The sequence below is a fragment of the Leuciscus leuciscus genome (genome assembly GCF_965113295.1).
Source record: "Leuciscus leuciscus genome assembly, chromosome: 11".
Lineage (NCBI taxonomy): Eukaryota > Metazoa > Chordata > Actinopteri > Cypriniformes > Leuciscidae > Leuciscus > Leuciscus leuciscus.
This window is the reverse complement of record NC_138735.1, coordinates 19920371-19935738: the sequence shown is the minus strand read 5'-3', so window position 1 is coordinate 19935738 and position 15368 is coordinate 19920371. Positions and strand designations below refer to the sequence as shown.

The 15368-nt window shown below is 36.8% G+C and overlaps 1 protein-coding gene across 1 annotated transcript in view; it reads left to right on the top strand.

The window, feature by feature from the left end:
- Positions 1 to 328: 328 nt before the first annotated feature.
- Positions 329 to 15368, top strand: part of zbtb47b (zinc finger and BTB domain containing 47b) — a 30157-nt gene continuing 15117 nt past the window's right edge. Inside the window, exons 1-2 of the mRNA XM_082183568.1 lie at positions 329 to 618; positions 4343 to 4445. The gene's annotated coding sequence lies outside the window, so the exon portion shown is untranslated. The remainder of the gene's footprint in view (positions 619 to 4342; positions 4446 to 15368) is intronic.

The following is a 15368-nucleotide window of genomic DNA, read 5'->3' as shown; positions in this document are numbered from 1 at the left end:
TTTTCAAACCCGACCGTTCCTTAGCTCCTGTAGCCTCAGTCTACTGGTTGCTCATAATGTCGGAAGGTGCAGTATGTCATCTGGATATTATTTGCCTATTGTTTCATAAAATAAAATAAAAAAAGCATATTCGGACATCCTATTCACTATTTAGTAGAAAAGTGCATATTTGGACACAAGGAATATATGGATTTCAGGATTCAGCATGTTGTGCACAAGGCAAGGTGATGTACAAGGTCATAAGCACCTGGGTGACAATGCTCCATCTCACCATAAGGACAGTTCGTAATGATCAGTCATTTTTTAGCTGTAAGATGTATTATAGAGCTCAGACGGGGGGGAAAAAACTAGTGCAATGGCCCTTTAAAACTTCTGACAAAAGCCCATATGATCCCCGAGCTCCAATCACCAATTCCTACTGCAAAAGCAGCCTCTGCATTTTTGTCTGTCTGAATGCTGCTAGCACGGCGGAAAAAAAAGAAGAAGAAAAAAACAGTGAAGGGAAGGATAACTGAAGAAATGTGAAAATCCAACGTACTGTTACATGGCGAGCGGAAGTCCTGGGCAAATGGAGGTTTTCGCGGACTCCTTCGATGCTAGAGAGCTCGGATCAAAATGGTACAGTAGACAACGACATTTTGTATCCATATTTTATCTTTAGTAATTTTGAAAGACTTAGCTAGGCCGATAAAACTTGCAATAGTTTGTCCTGGGATGTGTCTGACTTTTTGAATGTGTTAAATAACGTGATGTTACCAATAAATTTGACCGCGCAGTGAAGTTTGCAACTTGTACGGAACGCCGACAGTAACAGAAATTGGAAGGATAACAAGAATGCAATGGCCACAATAGCTACATTGTTGCATTTAAATAGTTAAATTCTCTCGTATCAGTGTGGACAGGAATCACGTCGTGACTGGTGCATTTTGTGGATATTGATGCATCAAAAATTAAAAGCGAAACATTTTTATTCCAAATATACTTTTGAAATTATAGACTTTGTTGTGCAGGAAGAGACAGAATGCATGTCACAACACTGTTAACTTAGACATGTCCTTAAATCTGTGGATCTTTTATCCATAGAGTTTAGAAATACAGGAGCTTAGGAACTTTAATACTTTAAATACCATTTAAATAAATTTTTGATTAGATTAATCATTTTCGAAATGTTACTACTTCGAAATACAATTCGAATTTGCCCAAAACAAATGAGCTTGAGACTATTTATATTGCATAATAGTTATAATTTCATAAATTACATCAGTATTAATTGTCACGATTATTCTGCATATTAGTTATAAAAGTTAAACAAATATCTAAATTGTAATATAATTAAAATGCTTAGATTTCTACCAAAACAAACAAACAATAGCAACAACCAAAATATTTTAAAGGGTTCACATGGGCATAGAAAACCTAGAAGTATCAAATAATTTACAAATTAAATTGTGATTTTCACAACTGGAAAAGTGTGTGTGGGGGAGGGGGTGTTAAAAAAAATTATGGAATATAATAAATATTATTTCATTGTCTAGAAGTTGCTCTTTATGTGTGTACCTTTATAAAAAAATATATATATTAAAAAAATCATTATTCACCAATCACAAATGATTAAAAAGGTCTGTTTTTAGTAGCAGAGAAGTTAATCATACCCCTAAGAATAAAATGGGAAGAGAACTGGAAAAGAAATGTCTTACAACCAGTTATTTTCATTATCGGCACTCTTATTGTTTTAGTATATTAATATTTTATATTCGTAGCAAACCGAGGGAGAGAATCAGAGAGGTTGCAGGATGACAGCAGAGTTGATTTTAGGAGCCGTCATTAAAAAATAAAAGCATGCATTAAAGTACAGTGAGGCCCCTTCACATCTGGAAGCTGGGTTAATACAGTATCTGGGTCAGGTCACTACTGTATTGCCATGACCCTGTCTTTTTGACCTCCAGTTGCTCGCTTGACTTTTTTCACATGACCCTTAAAAAGTGTAGTTATCTTTTTTATTATTATTCATACAGTGCATATACTCAGTGTTTAAATGTGCATTGTCTGTTGATGGCTGACTTGTGAAATGAGTCAGAACCCAAAGGACTCCATTACGCCCCCATTAATGCATTCGGTTATGAGGATACAATCAATTTTAGACAATCACTAGAATATCACTTGATGATGCCATTAAACAGTTTAATTTCTAAAACTCGAATAACAGAAAAGGAGCTGCACTTGGTGACTGGTTAAGCATTGGTGCTAAAAGCTGCAAGGTCATCATGGGATTGATTAATAGGGAACACTCGTACTTATAAGACGTTTCGGATAAAAGCATCAGACAAATGAAGAAATGCTTCGAATGCACTGATGACTTCCTAACATGAACCTACATGAATCGCCCCTTTGTTAACTGTTCCTCTTGAAATCGCTATGAAAGTTGTACTTTAGAAAGAGCTGAAACAGAACAACTCTTGCTAAACTCTGCAGTCTTGTCCTTTAGTGCTGCAGCCTGGAAAAAAGCATCATGCTGAGGGTTTTTATGTAACCGTCTATTCAGGACATTCCTGCCCACCCTTGACTTTGAGGCTTCGTTGTCTCTCAGTGCTCTGTTGTTGGGGACACTTAAATCCATGTGACAAGCGCTCCTCCAATGCCTCCCAGCATTCAACTCCAGCAGAACTGTTCTTATTATTATCGATGTTGAAAACTGTAAAAAAAAAAAATCATTTAAGGATACGGTAAAAGAAATACAGTAAAACAGCAATATTGTTAAATCAAATAGAAAAGTAATAACAATTTTAAATAACTATTTTCTCTTTGAATAGATTTTAAAACTCAATTTATTCATGTGATGTCAAAGCTGAATTTTCAGCATCGTTACTCCAGTTTTCAGTGTCACATGATCCTTCAGAAATCATTCTTAATATGCTGATTTTCTGTCCAAGAAACATTTCTGATTATTATCAATGTTGACAACAGTTGTGCCGCTTAATATTTTTTGTGGAATAAAAAGTTATTCGATGAATAGAAAGTTCAAATCTTTGGTAACATTATAAATGCCTTTACTGTCCTTTTTGATCAATTAAATGCGTCCTCGCTGAAAAAAGATGAATTTCTTTAAAAAAAAGAAACTCTTACTAATCCCAAATTTTTGCAATATGATAAAATTAGCATAAATTAAAGGCAGTACAACAAATATTTACATACTACTATGTAAATATGATGCATGTGTATCCATGCATCATTTGAAGGATCTATTCGCTGAATCTTAATGATTTCCTTTTTTTTTTTTGGTCATGGGAAAGAGAAGACATTTCCCACACCAGTGTCCGTGTTGTTTCCTCACATTGCTGCACACTTAGGTCAGAGTCTGTACATGGAGAAGAGTTGGCCTCTGAGCAGAGTTAGCAGATCTGTGGCAGAGACATGCCAGCTCCACGGGCTCTTCTCTTGGCCAGGAATCCTGACTCAGCTCAGGCTGAGTTCTTCTGGTAGTCCTTGTTCTGGAGATCACATGCAGCTTTTATTATTTACTTCCTGCATCCGATACGTTTAAAGTGCCTCATTATGCTATTTTTAAAAGGTCCTTATTTTGTTTTGGAAGTCTCTTTTAATAGGTTTACATGTATCCAAGGTCAAAAACACTTTCTCATTATATACATTGCAGCATCACCTCTTTTCTCACAGTACTCACACTCTGCTCTGATTGGTCAGATGGCCATGTCTGTTGCCTGACCTCAGCATCTGTATATATCAATTCGAGTCAGAGCCATGGAAAAAAGTTTCTATTGTTTCTATTTGCAATAAATATTTGGCTTCTGAGATTATAGTATTTTGCAAAGTTGATTGCAAAAATAAATTTTCTGTTGAAACCGTCACAGTGACACAGCTTTGTTTGTGTCGCCAAATGGTTCTTACGGTGGATATACTGTCTTTTTACGAGAACCTGATTTCTCTCACCTTGTCAAGTGCATCTTTTATTATTAAACGCAGCAGACGCACGAGAGGTAAAATCCTTTGTTTGTTTGTCTGGCTCAATTTCATGCCCCGCTTGGCACATAATATTTCAAACTGTGATTCTTTTGCTTTTGGTTGCATTAACATATAGATGGAAATGGGAAGTCTTCTAAATATATCTGTCTCAGCCGGCACAGGAAAAGTGCAATGAGTCGGAGACATCCCCATGAGGTTTTGTAATCAAACAAATGTTGTACGACGATTCAAGTATCCAAAGGTTATGAGAAGACACTTAATGCCTTATTTTTGCCATAATGACTTTCGTTTAAACTAACATAGTCCCAGTGTAGTCTTTCAATTTCCAGATATAGTGATTGATTTTTTTTATTTGATCTCGCAGCCGATGCCGACGAGGACTTCCCTGAGCAGAATTTGCTGGACATACAGAAACTCTGCAGTAAACACCTGCTGTCCTCCCTTGCTCTGCTAAAACCATTGGAAAGGTGAGTGTGTCTGGGTTTCTTTCCTCCTCAGAAAAGAGCTTTCATTGGCTTCCAATCTGTTATGCTGTTAATTAGCTGAACCTGAAAACAACTGACAGGGGAGCGCCATCCTAATCATATATTCTGATTGAACTTGGTAATTAGATGAAGGGATGGAATGGATGACAACCTCTTTCAACAATTTCTAACCTAAGGGAAATATTTATCTTTTTATATCATTAATTTGTGCAAGAGTTAGTTTTCCACTAAATTTTCACAATTTTTATTTATCGTTTTGCATTTTGGTCAACTTTCAGTTTAGTTTTTGTTCTTTTTTTTCTTTTTATCCCATCATTTTATTAGGCATTATTATTATCGTTTTTATTAAAGTAAACTTTCTTTATTCAGGTTTTTTCTGCTATAGCCTGTTTTATTTATTTTAAATAATTGCCTAAATAATTACTTAATTGTATTAAGTAAAATTAATTTCGTTAATTTAGTTTAGTACTTTAAAATAACATTTTATTACACATTTTCTGCGGCTATTAGTTTATCTGACTATACTGTACACTACCGTTGAAAAATGAATAGGCTACTTCTATTTTGCAAGAATGCATTGAATTTTACTTTTACATTGTTACAAAAAATGTATATGTCAAATAAATGAGCTTTTGAGCTTTATATTAATCAAAGAATCCTGAAAAAAATGCATCACTGTTTTCACGAAAATATTAAACAGCACAACAGTTTTTAACATCGATATAATATTAAGAAACTTTTCTTGAGCGGCAAATCAGCATATTAGAATGATTTCTGAAGGAATAGAGCAATTCAGCTTTGCTATCACTGGAATTAATTATATTTGAAATGATAATAATATTTCAAAATATGACTATTTTTACTGCATTTTAAACTTTTTGGAAAAACATAAAAAAAATCGTATTGACCACAAACTTTTGAACAGAACTGTATCTGTCCGATAAAACAACAAATACATTTGATAAAAAAAAAGATGTAATTGAGTAACAACTCATTCCTAGACAAATAGCAATTATGCCTATTTTACAATTAAGCTTCTTTTTTGCTTCAATTATTATTATTTTTAAATACATCTCACGCTTCAATATGAAATGTCTGAAATTTGTGAACTCCGGAGGAAACCCTAAAACAAATGTGATAGATGCAAACACATGTGAATTATATGTTTCTCTCGTGGAGGTGTTCTGCCTGTGCCTAAAGCTCACATTATTCAGCACTAGTCAGACAGCTGATCCGAGGAGCAGCAAACAGCCCTGTTCAGTGAACTGGCATGTGTAATAGCAGGTGTTACAGTTCAGGAGGTTTGCTCAGTGAAAGTGATGGTGTGGTTTGTGGCAGCTCTCTGACAGTGTGTAATTATCAACTGGGTGAGAAGACTCTAATGCATGTATCTGTATCTAAGAGAGCATAGTTAGTTCAACCTAAAATGAACATAATGTCATCATTTACTCAACCTCATGTCATTCCAAACCTCTATTACTGTCTTTATGGAAAAGAGCAGCTCGGACATCCTTGCTTGTGTGTTTCACAGGCAAAAGCAAATAATACAGATGAATGAGTAAATTATGACAATATTTTCATTTTGTGATGAATTTTTACCTTAATACAGACAATGAAGGTGAGATGGCACCGGTTTTAGGCTTTTGTCATTCATTTTCTTATTAACATGTAATAACATTTCACTGACCCTAAACATTTGAACAGTAAATGGAAGTGTGCTTGTAATACGTCTTTATCTGTTTCCTCATCTCATGTTACTATACTCAACACAGAATTTATTGCTCACTTTTACCTGCTCATAACTGAAACATGTCTTGCTAATTTACAGCGCGCGCACACACACACACACAGTGGCTGTAAGTCATTTGTGTGTCTCTGCGAGGGCTATAAGTGTTTGTCTGTCTAGCTCAAGGTCAGGACTGAACGTGCGTCCTGATTGGATCGGGGAGGGTGTAGGCATCGAGCAATACCACACGCATACACAGACACCCTGGGCATCTATTTCTCTGTCTCATTTCTCGGTCCTCTGAGGACAGATCCATCACCTTGGAAAGTGGCTCGTCTCAGAGGGCGATCAGTACACTGCGGCTTCAGAAGTAGAAAATCTGCTCCGGAGTGGAAAGCAAGACTGAATCTTCTACGTCTGGCCCACTGAGACTCTTTCCTTCTCACAAATACATATGGTTTCTTTGTCCTCAGGGACATATACACTAACAGATTGATTCAAACGAAAAGTGAGAGACCAAAGTGGATTGATCTATCTATCTATCTATCTATCTATCTATCTATCTATCTATCTATCTATCTATCTATCTATCTATCTATCTATCTATCTATCTATCTATCTATCTATCTATCTATCTATCTATCTATGTCTGCCTGTCTGTCTATGTCTGTCTGTCTGTTATTGTTTTTGTTGTTGTTGTTCCTTGGACCCATTTCTCAATTCTTAAGTTACCTTTCCAAAACTCTTCACACAGTTCTCCTAACCAACTTTCAGCTTGGTACTTAATTTCACTTCAAAAATGCGCTAAAACTACTAAGTTTTTAAAACTACTAACTACTAAAACAATTGATGCATGTCTCAAATCAACTCATCTCCATAACACTAGCAAAGGTTGTCACCCAACAATCACCCTTTGTCACTCATAAAACAATGATCTAAAACACACTATAACAACAGGTAGCATTACAATAATATATATACATGATATACACTCACCTAAAGGATTATTAGGAACACCATACTAATACTGTGTTTGACCCCCTTTCGCCTTCAGAACTGCCTTAATTCTACGTGGCATTGATTCAACAAGGTGCTGAAAGCATTCTTTAGAAATGTTGGCCCATATTGATAGGATAGCATCTTGCAGTTGATGGAGATTTGTGGGATGCACATCCAGGGCATGAAGCTCCCGTTCCACCACATCCCAAAGATGCTCTATTGGGTTGAGATCTGGTGACTGTGGGGGCCATTTTAGTACAGTGAACTCATTGTCATGTTCAAGAAACCAATTTGAAATGATTCGAGCTTTGTGACATGGTGCATTATCCTGCTGGAAGTAGCCATCAGAGGATGGGTACATGGTGGTCATAAAGGGATGGACTTGGTCAGAAACAATGCTCAGGTAGGTCGTGGCATTTAAACGATGCCCAATTGGCACTAAGGGGCCTAAAGTGTGCCAAGAAAACATCCCCCACACCATTACACCACCACCACCAGCCTACACAGTGGTAACAAGGCATGATGGATCCATGTTCTCATTCTGTTTACGCCAAATTCTGACTCTACCATCTGAATGTCTCAACAGAAATCGAGACTCATCAGACCAGGCAACATTTTTCCAGTCTTCAACTGTCCAATTTTGGTGAGCTTGTGCAAATTGTAGCCTCTTTTTCCTATTTGTAGTGGAGATGAGTGGTACCCGGTGGGGTCTTCTGCTGTTGTAGCCCATCCGCCTCAAGGTTGTGCGTGTTGTGGCTTCACAAATTCTTTGCTGCATACCTCGGTTGTAACGAGTGGTTATTTCAGTCAAAGTTGCTCTTCTATCAGCTTGAATCAGTCGGCCCATTCTCCTCTGACCTCTAGCATCAACAAGGCATTTTCGCCCACAGGACTGCCGCATACTGGATGTTTTTCCCTTTTCACACCATTCTTTGTAAACCCTAGAAATGGTTGTGCGTGAAAATCCCAGTAACTGAGCAGATTGTGAAATACTCAGACTGGCCCGTCTGGCACCAACAACCATGCCACGCTCAAAATTGCTTAAATCACCTTTCTTTCCCATTCTGACATTCAGTTTGGAGTTCAGGAGATTGTCTTGACCAGGACCACACCCCTAAATGCATTGAAGCAACTGCCATGTGATTGGTTGATTAGATAATTGCATTAATGAGAAATTGAACAGGTGTTCCTAATAATCCTTTAGGTGAGTGTATATCAGGGGTGTTTCCTCCAAGGGGGCAAGGGAGGCGGTGCCTCCTCAAAAATTTGATGAGAAAATAACCCATATTACAAAAAATAAAACAATGCAAATATTACACAATGTGATATTAAAAAGTGTATTAATCACACATTTTTCTAAAGTAACACTCTCTTGCAGTGACACCAGCAGGTTAAGTTACAGCAGGAATCCGCCTCCCCTGAGCCCCATTGATTTTTAACAGAGACTCTAAAGCATGAGGTGTGTTTAGTGAGGAGTAATTTAGAATGAATGGGGGAAAGTCACGTGAGAGGTGGCAGTGCCTCCATCGTGGTATGATTGGTTTTGATTCACGCAATAAATCCCGGCTCGTTTTTGTGTGCGTTCCGAGTTCGCGAATCAATCTGAATGAACAAAATGATGATGCTAATGGGAAGGATAATTAAAAAGTAAGTAAACAACTCAACCACTTAGATATCACCGTTTTATGCCACGTCAAAATCAAACTTGAAATGGCCTGAAAACATGATGGCTGTGTTTTTTTTTAGTGAGCAATCATCTTAGTGAAATTAAAGATACTCTTCTATTGAAATGCAGGTCATTTCTAATTGTGCATATTGTCTTGGGCAGAGAGACTCCAGATGCAGAGTCGTTACTTGGCATCTGTGTGTGATTGATAAGGAAACAGGGCCAGACAGAAGCGCCTCTGCACTTTACAGCACTGTGAAACTTCCCTTCAGGCTGGCAACACAGGAAGTGGAGGAATCCAGAGGGCAGGAGGACAGCGATTAATCTCTCGTCTCTTTAATAGCGGCCTGATTAGATTCCCATGATAATGCTTGTTTTCCATTAATACAGAGTGGGCAGCAGTCTCGAAGTTTAGTCGAAGGTCAGAAGAGTCACTATTCTGTGTCGTGGATGCACTACACTTGCTAAAGACGTGATCTGCTGCGAGGGTTACAGTAATACCAAAAAATTTAAATGGCTATATATCTGTCACAATCATTTATCATTGTGGTGTCACAAAAGGAGATGTTTTGAAAAATGTTCACGCTGCACTTTTCCATAAAACATAAGAATAATGTGTCCAAAAGTAGCACTAATCTCATTCATGTTTGCATATATTCAAATTTGGCACATCAACATTAGTGTATTATAACTTTTGAATAATTTTGAATATGCAGAAGTATGAATGAAACTTGAGAACTGGGCGAAAGATTTTTAGCGAACAATGACTTAAATATTGGTCTACTCCTCACACAAAGCTGTGGTATGACTTCAGGAGGCTTAGATCATATCTAAATCATATCAAGCACTTTTATAGTGCTGTTTTTGTTTTGTTTTCCATAAGGGTGAGGCTGAGTAAACCAATCAGTTATTTTCTATTGTGTTAAGTCAGTCTGGTTGGTGACTGATGGCTTTTTCCAGTACGTGTAAACTCTCATTCCAGATAATAAACCAAAAATTCTTCCTAGTTCAGATAGGATCCCATATTCACAACCCTTTCCAATTGCCTCTCTCAATCACTCTCAGTTTATTTTCCATAAAGTCTGTTGTAGTTTTATGCTGACTCAGGTTTTAGTGAGTGTCTGTTCAGATCAGTGTTGAACACCCATGCTGAAGCTCCATCCTAGCTGTGTCTCTGGCCAGTCTGAGGGAGATTCAGGCTGGCATGATGCCCACTCTTGTTCTTGAGGGTGTCATTCAAGCCTTGTTAGGACAATGCTGAAGGGGAGAAAGGATTGCTGAGTTTGCATTTCCATCGTTCCGTCTTCTGCCTGACAGCCAGAGCCTCCCCCTCCTTGTGCTCTGAGGTCTGTGGTACTGTAACAGCAGAAAGAAAATGTAGCTGGATTAGCCTGGGTCAAGTTACCAGTCTTTTCCAACACAGAGATGCTATTTTGGTCAAAAATGACTTTTTTTATTTGAAGGCATTACTTGCAACTTGCATTAAAATATTGATATTACTGTGTGTTTTCACTTTTATGCTTTCCTAAAATAAAGGAAAAAACTGTTGTTTTTTTAATGTCGTTCACAGTTTTATAAAATTCCTGTGGCTTGTCGCTGTGGTTTGTTGAGTTTGTTTTGCGGAATGACTTCCTATACGGTTTCTGAAATTGTGAGCAATTCATGAAAAGTTGTTGAGAGGTTGGTCAGTGGTCTTCACAGTGGCTGCATTGTTACAGCGCTCCGTGACAGATGATCTACTCATCACTCTCAGTCCGTTTAAAGGGATAGGTCACCCAAAAATTAAAATTCTGTCATCATTTACTCAGCCTCAAGTTGTTCCTACCCTGTATGAATTTCTTTCTTCTGCTGAACACAAAAGAAGATATTTTGAAGAATGTTGATAAGCAAACAGTTGATGGGCCCCATTGACTTTCATAGTATGGAGGGGAAAAAATATAATGGAAGTCAATGGCAACCGTCAACTGTCTGGTTATCGACATTCTTCAAAATATCTTCTTTTGTGTTCAGCAGAAGATAGAAATTCATACAGGTTTGGAATGGCTTTTATTTGAAGATTTCCCTTAAATTCTGCCATTGTGCTACTAATTAATTGGCAGTTTGGTGCATGATGGACATAATTTGTCAACTGCTAGAGATTCTGCTGCATCATTTAATAGACAGGTTTGGTTCAGAGAAAACAGTGAAATTTTATATAAAATCAACTGTTGTAATGTTCTTTTGGTTTTGATATTTTCATATAGAAAAAAAATATAATAATTTAATAACATAATATAATTTAAAGGGTTAGTTCACCCAAAAAAGAAAATTCTGTTATTAATTAGCTTTCCTGTAGCTCAGTGGTAAGAGCATTGCGTTAACAACGCAAGGTTGTGGGTTCGATCCCAGGGGATTGCACATACTTAAAGGTACAATATGCAAGATTTTTTTTGCCGCTAGAGGGCGCTACATTCCAAACAACAACAACGGCGTAGCTTGATGACGATGTGAACGAGCGTGGAATGATGGGAACTGTCGTTTTAAACTCCACCGTGGATGTAAATCAGTCAGACGGGAATCGAAAAATCATGTTCATGGATGAGGCTAAGTTCTATTTTTATAAATGTTGCGTTTAATGACATGCTTTTTGTGGCGAGGGGGGCGTGGTTCAGCGCGGTCTGTGGTGGGAGAGAGAAGAGACGAGCAAGTAGGTCAAGTGCAAATGACGAACACCTGTGTCTTATTGCAGTATTATTGGCGTGGAGAGACCGCTTATAAGCCGCGCTGGAACGAGAGAGAGACTGGAGAGAAAATTGGACTCAGAGAAAGAAAACCGGTGGATCCGAGCTCTCATTTTTGGACTGTTTTGAGCCGTCGCGGTTGCCACAGTGAATGCGCGTTGTGCGCGGCTTTTGTTTGTTTTGCTTTATTTTAATAAAGTACGAGTCCCAGTCAAGCCGATCCCTGTCTTCTTCCTTCCTGGCTCTTAAACCTCATCACACTTTTATTTCATTAAAATGAATTAACCGCAAGAAAAGTAAGGTTTAATACTACATTGGTTATCATAGATGTTACTGTATGTCAAATTCATTGTTGTGATAACGCTGCGCAGTTTTACGTGTTCTAAACAATTGTAAAAGTACATTCGAACATGCCCACATCATTTGCCAAAATACTGATTAATCTTTATGTATAACATGCTATGTTTATTTACCGTACATGGCCATAAACACCAGACGTGATAAACAATGTCAATAAACTAAACACAAATCTAAAGCAATAATACTTTCCTTACATAAACATAACTATTACCGAATGCTACATTTGGAAAATATAAAATTAAGCATGCTTTGTCGAAAGAACCAGCTGCAATCGGTAAAGAATAATTGTGTACCATAACGACTGCACGAAACAAGCTAAAGTTTGTAGCTTGATAGACGTTACAACTACAACTTCCGCATTTGTCCAGGACTCCACGCAGTACGAGCGGAAACCGAGGGTAACGCGGATATGACGCAATTGACTGGCGACTCCCAGCTCCCCCCTGCTCTAACGCCCCGTTTCCTTGGTTAAAATCGCAATTTTCTCACGATTTAAAAATAGTTGGAAACATTTGGGATATTGTAAGTAATCAACTTAACAAAATATATAACACTGGCCTTGAGATTTTGGGATATTTTAATGCAAAATTCTTACATATTGTACCTTTAAGTATAAATGTATAGGATAATGCAATGTAAGTCGCTTTGGATAAAAGCGTCTGCCAAATGCATAAATGTAATTACTCACCCTCATGGTTTTCCAAACCCCATAAGCCTTTCGTTCATCTTCAGATCTTTTTGATGAAATCTGGGAAAATCTGTCCCTCCATTGGCAGCTATGCAGCTAACACTTTGATGTTTCAAAGAGTTCATAAAGATATTGTAAAAGTAATCCATATGTATTGAGTGGTTTAGTCAAAATTTTCTGAAGAGACACGATTGCTTTATATGATGAACAGAATTGAGGTTTTTATTCACATTAAAACATTGATCAGCAGACAGAAACAGAAGCTCAACCGAACCCGCTTGACGTTTGAGAAAAAAAACCCTCATTGGTTCTTTCTGAAGCTCAAACGTGCTGCGTAACACGAGAATGAACCTTATTGGTTCTATTAAATAATTAACCAAATGAAATGAGTACCTTTTATTTGTAAAGAAATTAAATCCAATAGATTATTAAATTAAGCAATATGTACAGTACTGTTCAAAAGTTTGGGTATTCACAGTATTCCTGTGATGGCAAAGCTGAATTTTCGGCATTATTACTCCAGTCTTCAGTGTCACATGATCCTTCAGAAATCAAATGCTGATTTTGGTGCTCAAGAAACGTTTTGTTGGTAAAGGTTGTGCTGCTTCATATTTTTTGTGATACATTTATTTTTCAGAATGTAATTTTCTTTCTTGCTCTCCATCTAACCATTTTTGAAAGTAAAGGGGTATTTAAAATCTCTATGAAGACATATAAGCAGAAAAGGAAGCCTTCATTTGGGAGTTGTGGTAAACAGTGCAGGAAAGACTGCAGAAGTGAAAGTCAACTGAGGGTTGATCTCGTTCCCCCACCGCTCTGCTCTCTGCTAGCTGGCACTGTGGTGATCGTCCTCAGCCAACTGCATACCAGCGGGCCTGGCCAGCAGCCCTGACTCTTACTGCGTGAAGGCAGGACAGGTTTCTGCACAGCAATGAGCTCAGCTTTATGAACCACATTGAAAAGCGTTACACAACCCATGTTGCTGGTAATGACATGTCTGTTTAACCAGGTTTGGTCAAGGTCTTGTTGCAGGAGTATTAGTGAGCTGGCAAACTACGGTGTCGGATGAGTGACATAGTAGCCGACCCAAAATTCAGACTTGTGTGTGATGAGAGGTCGGTCACACTTTATATGACTGTATGTATCCATATGTATCAGTCGATATCGATATAATCTTTAAAAACACTAATTATAGTGCATAAACAAGGTTAAATGTTGAGCAAATCTCAAAATTAATGAAAATTTTTCATACTATACATTATAATCTTGTGATGCCTAAATTCACTTGTAGCATTTAATATACACTACCGTTTAAAGATTAGGGTCATTAAGATTTTTTTTATACTTTTATTCAGCAAGGACGCATACAATTTATCAAAAGGGATGATAAAGACATTTATAATGTTATACAAAAGAGTAATGTTTCAAATAAATGCTGTTCTTTTGAACGTTCTTTTAATCAAAGAATATCTCATGGTTTCCACAAAAATATTAAGCAGCACAAATGTTTAACAATAAAAAAAAAAAATTCTTGAGCACCAAATCAGCATATTATAATGATTTCTAAAGGATCATGTGACGATGAAGTAATGATGATGAAAATTCAGCTTTGCTACCACAGGAATAAATTGCATTTTAAAATATATTAAAACAAAATATATATATATATATATTACAATTTTATATTTTATATTTTACAATTGTTTTTACTGAATTTTTTTATTAAATAAATGATGCCTTGGTGAGCTTAAGATACTTTTTTTTTAAACAATAATTGAGTTTAGTTTTTACATTCTTTTTATTAATTTTTTTTATTTTGACTAAATAAATGGAATTGTAACTTATCAGTTATCAGCCATAATGGGAAAACAATTATCAGTTTATCAATATTGAAAAAGATTGTTTAAATATTTGAATTCCTACATCTAAGATATTTGTTTGCACTCTTGTTTAAGTCAGTGAACATGATTTAATGTTGACATATGCAAAATTTTTAAACTTCCAGTAAAACTTTGGATAAATTGCTCTAAAACTTATACAGATATATAAATATTTTGTCATTTATATATGTTCACATCAGTTTATAATTGTGCATTTTGACTCTTTTTATTCCATAGATGTAGTAGAGAGTGACAGGAAATTCTTGAGGAGAGAGAGAGAGAGAGAGAGAGAGAGAGAGAGAGAGAGAGAGAGAGAGAGAGAGAGAGAGAGAGAGAGAGGGAAGATATGCACTATGTGAACACTCACTAACCACTGTGCAATGGCTCAGACTAATTTAATGTCTTTCAGAGATGTTTCATGTTGCCAGTTTTGAATTTGATACAGCTGACTTGGTATTGTTTTGGAATAACAAACCCTTATCTATTTCAATTATTCCTGGTGGCGCTAAAGAATTTTATTTATCCAAATGAACAGCATGAATGCTTCTGAACTAGGTTTCTTGACTTGTGTTTTCTGTTTAGCTAGCTCTAGGGTTTTACTCCATCCCAGTGATCATCCACCTTAAATATACAAAGATTCACAAAATATTCCAGAGAAAAGAATAGTGCATATGGAATTACATTTGAACTTTTTAGTCAGTCAGTCAGTCAGTCATATCTTCCTCATTATCGAATCACATCATATTTCCACTTGTTCTTGACTATAAAATGTATTGTTCCACAATAGAGTGCAACAGTGCCAGCCCACATTTTCAGCGGCGTTGATTCCATTCATTTCTCCCATATGGATTTCAAAAAAGTATTTG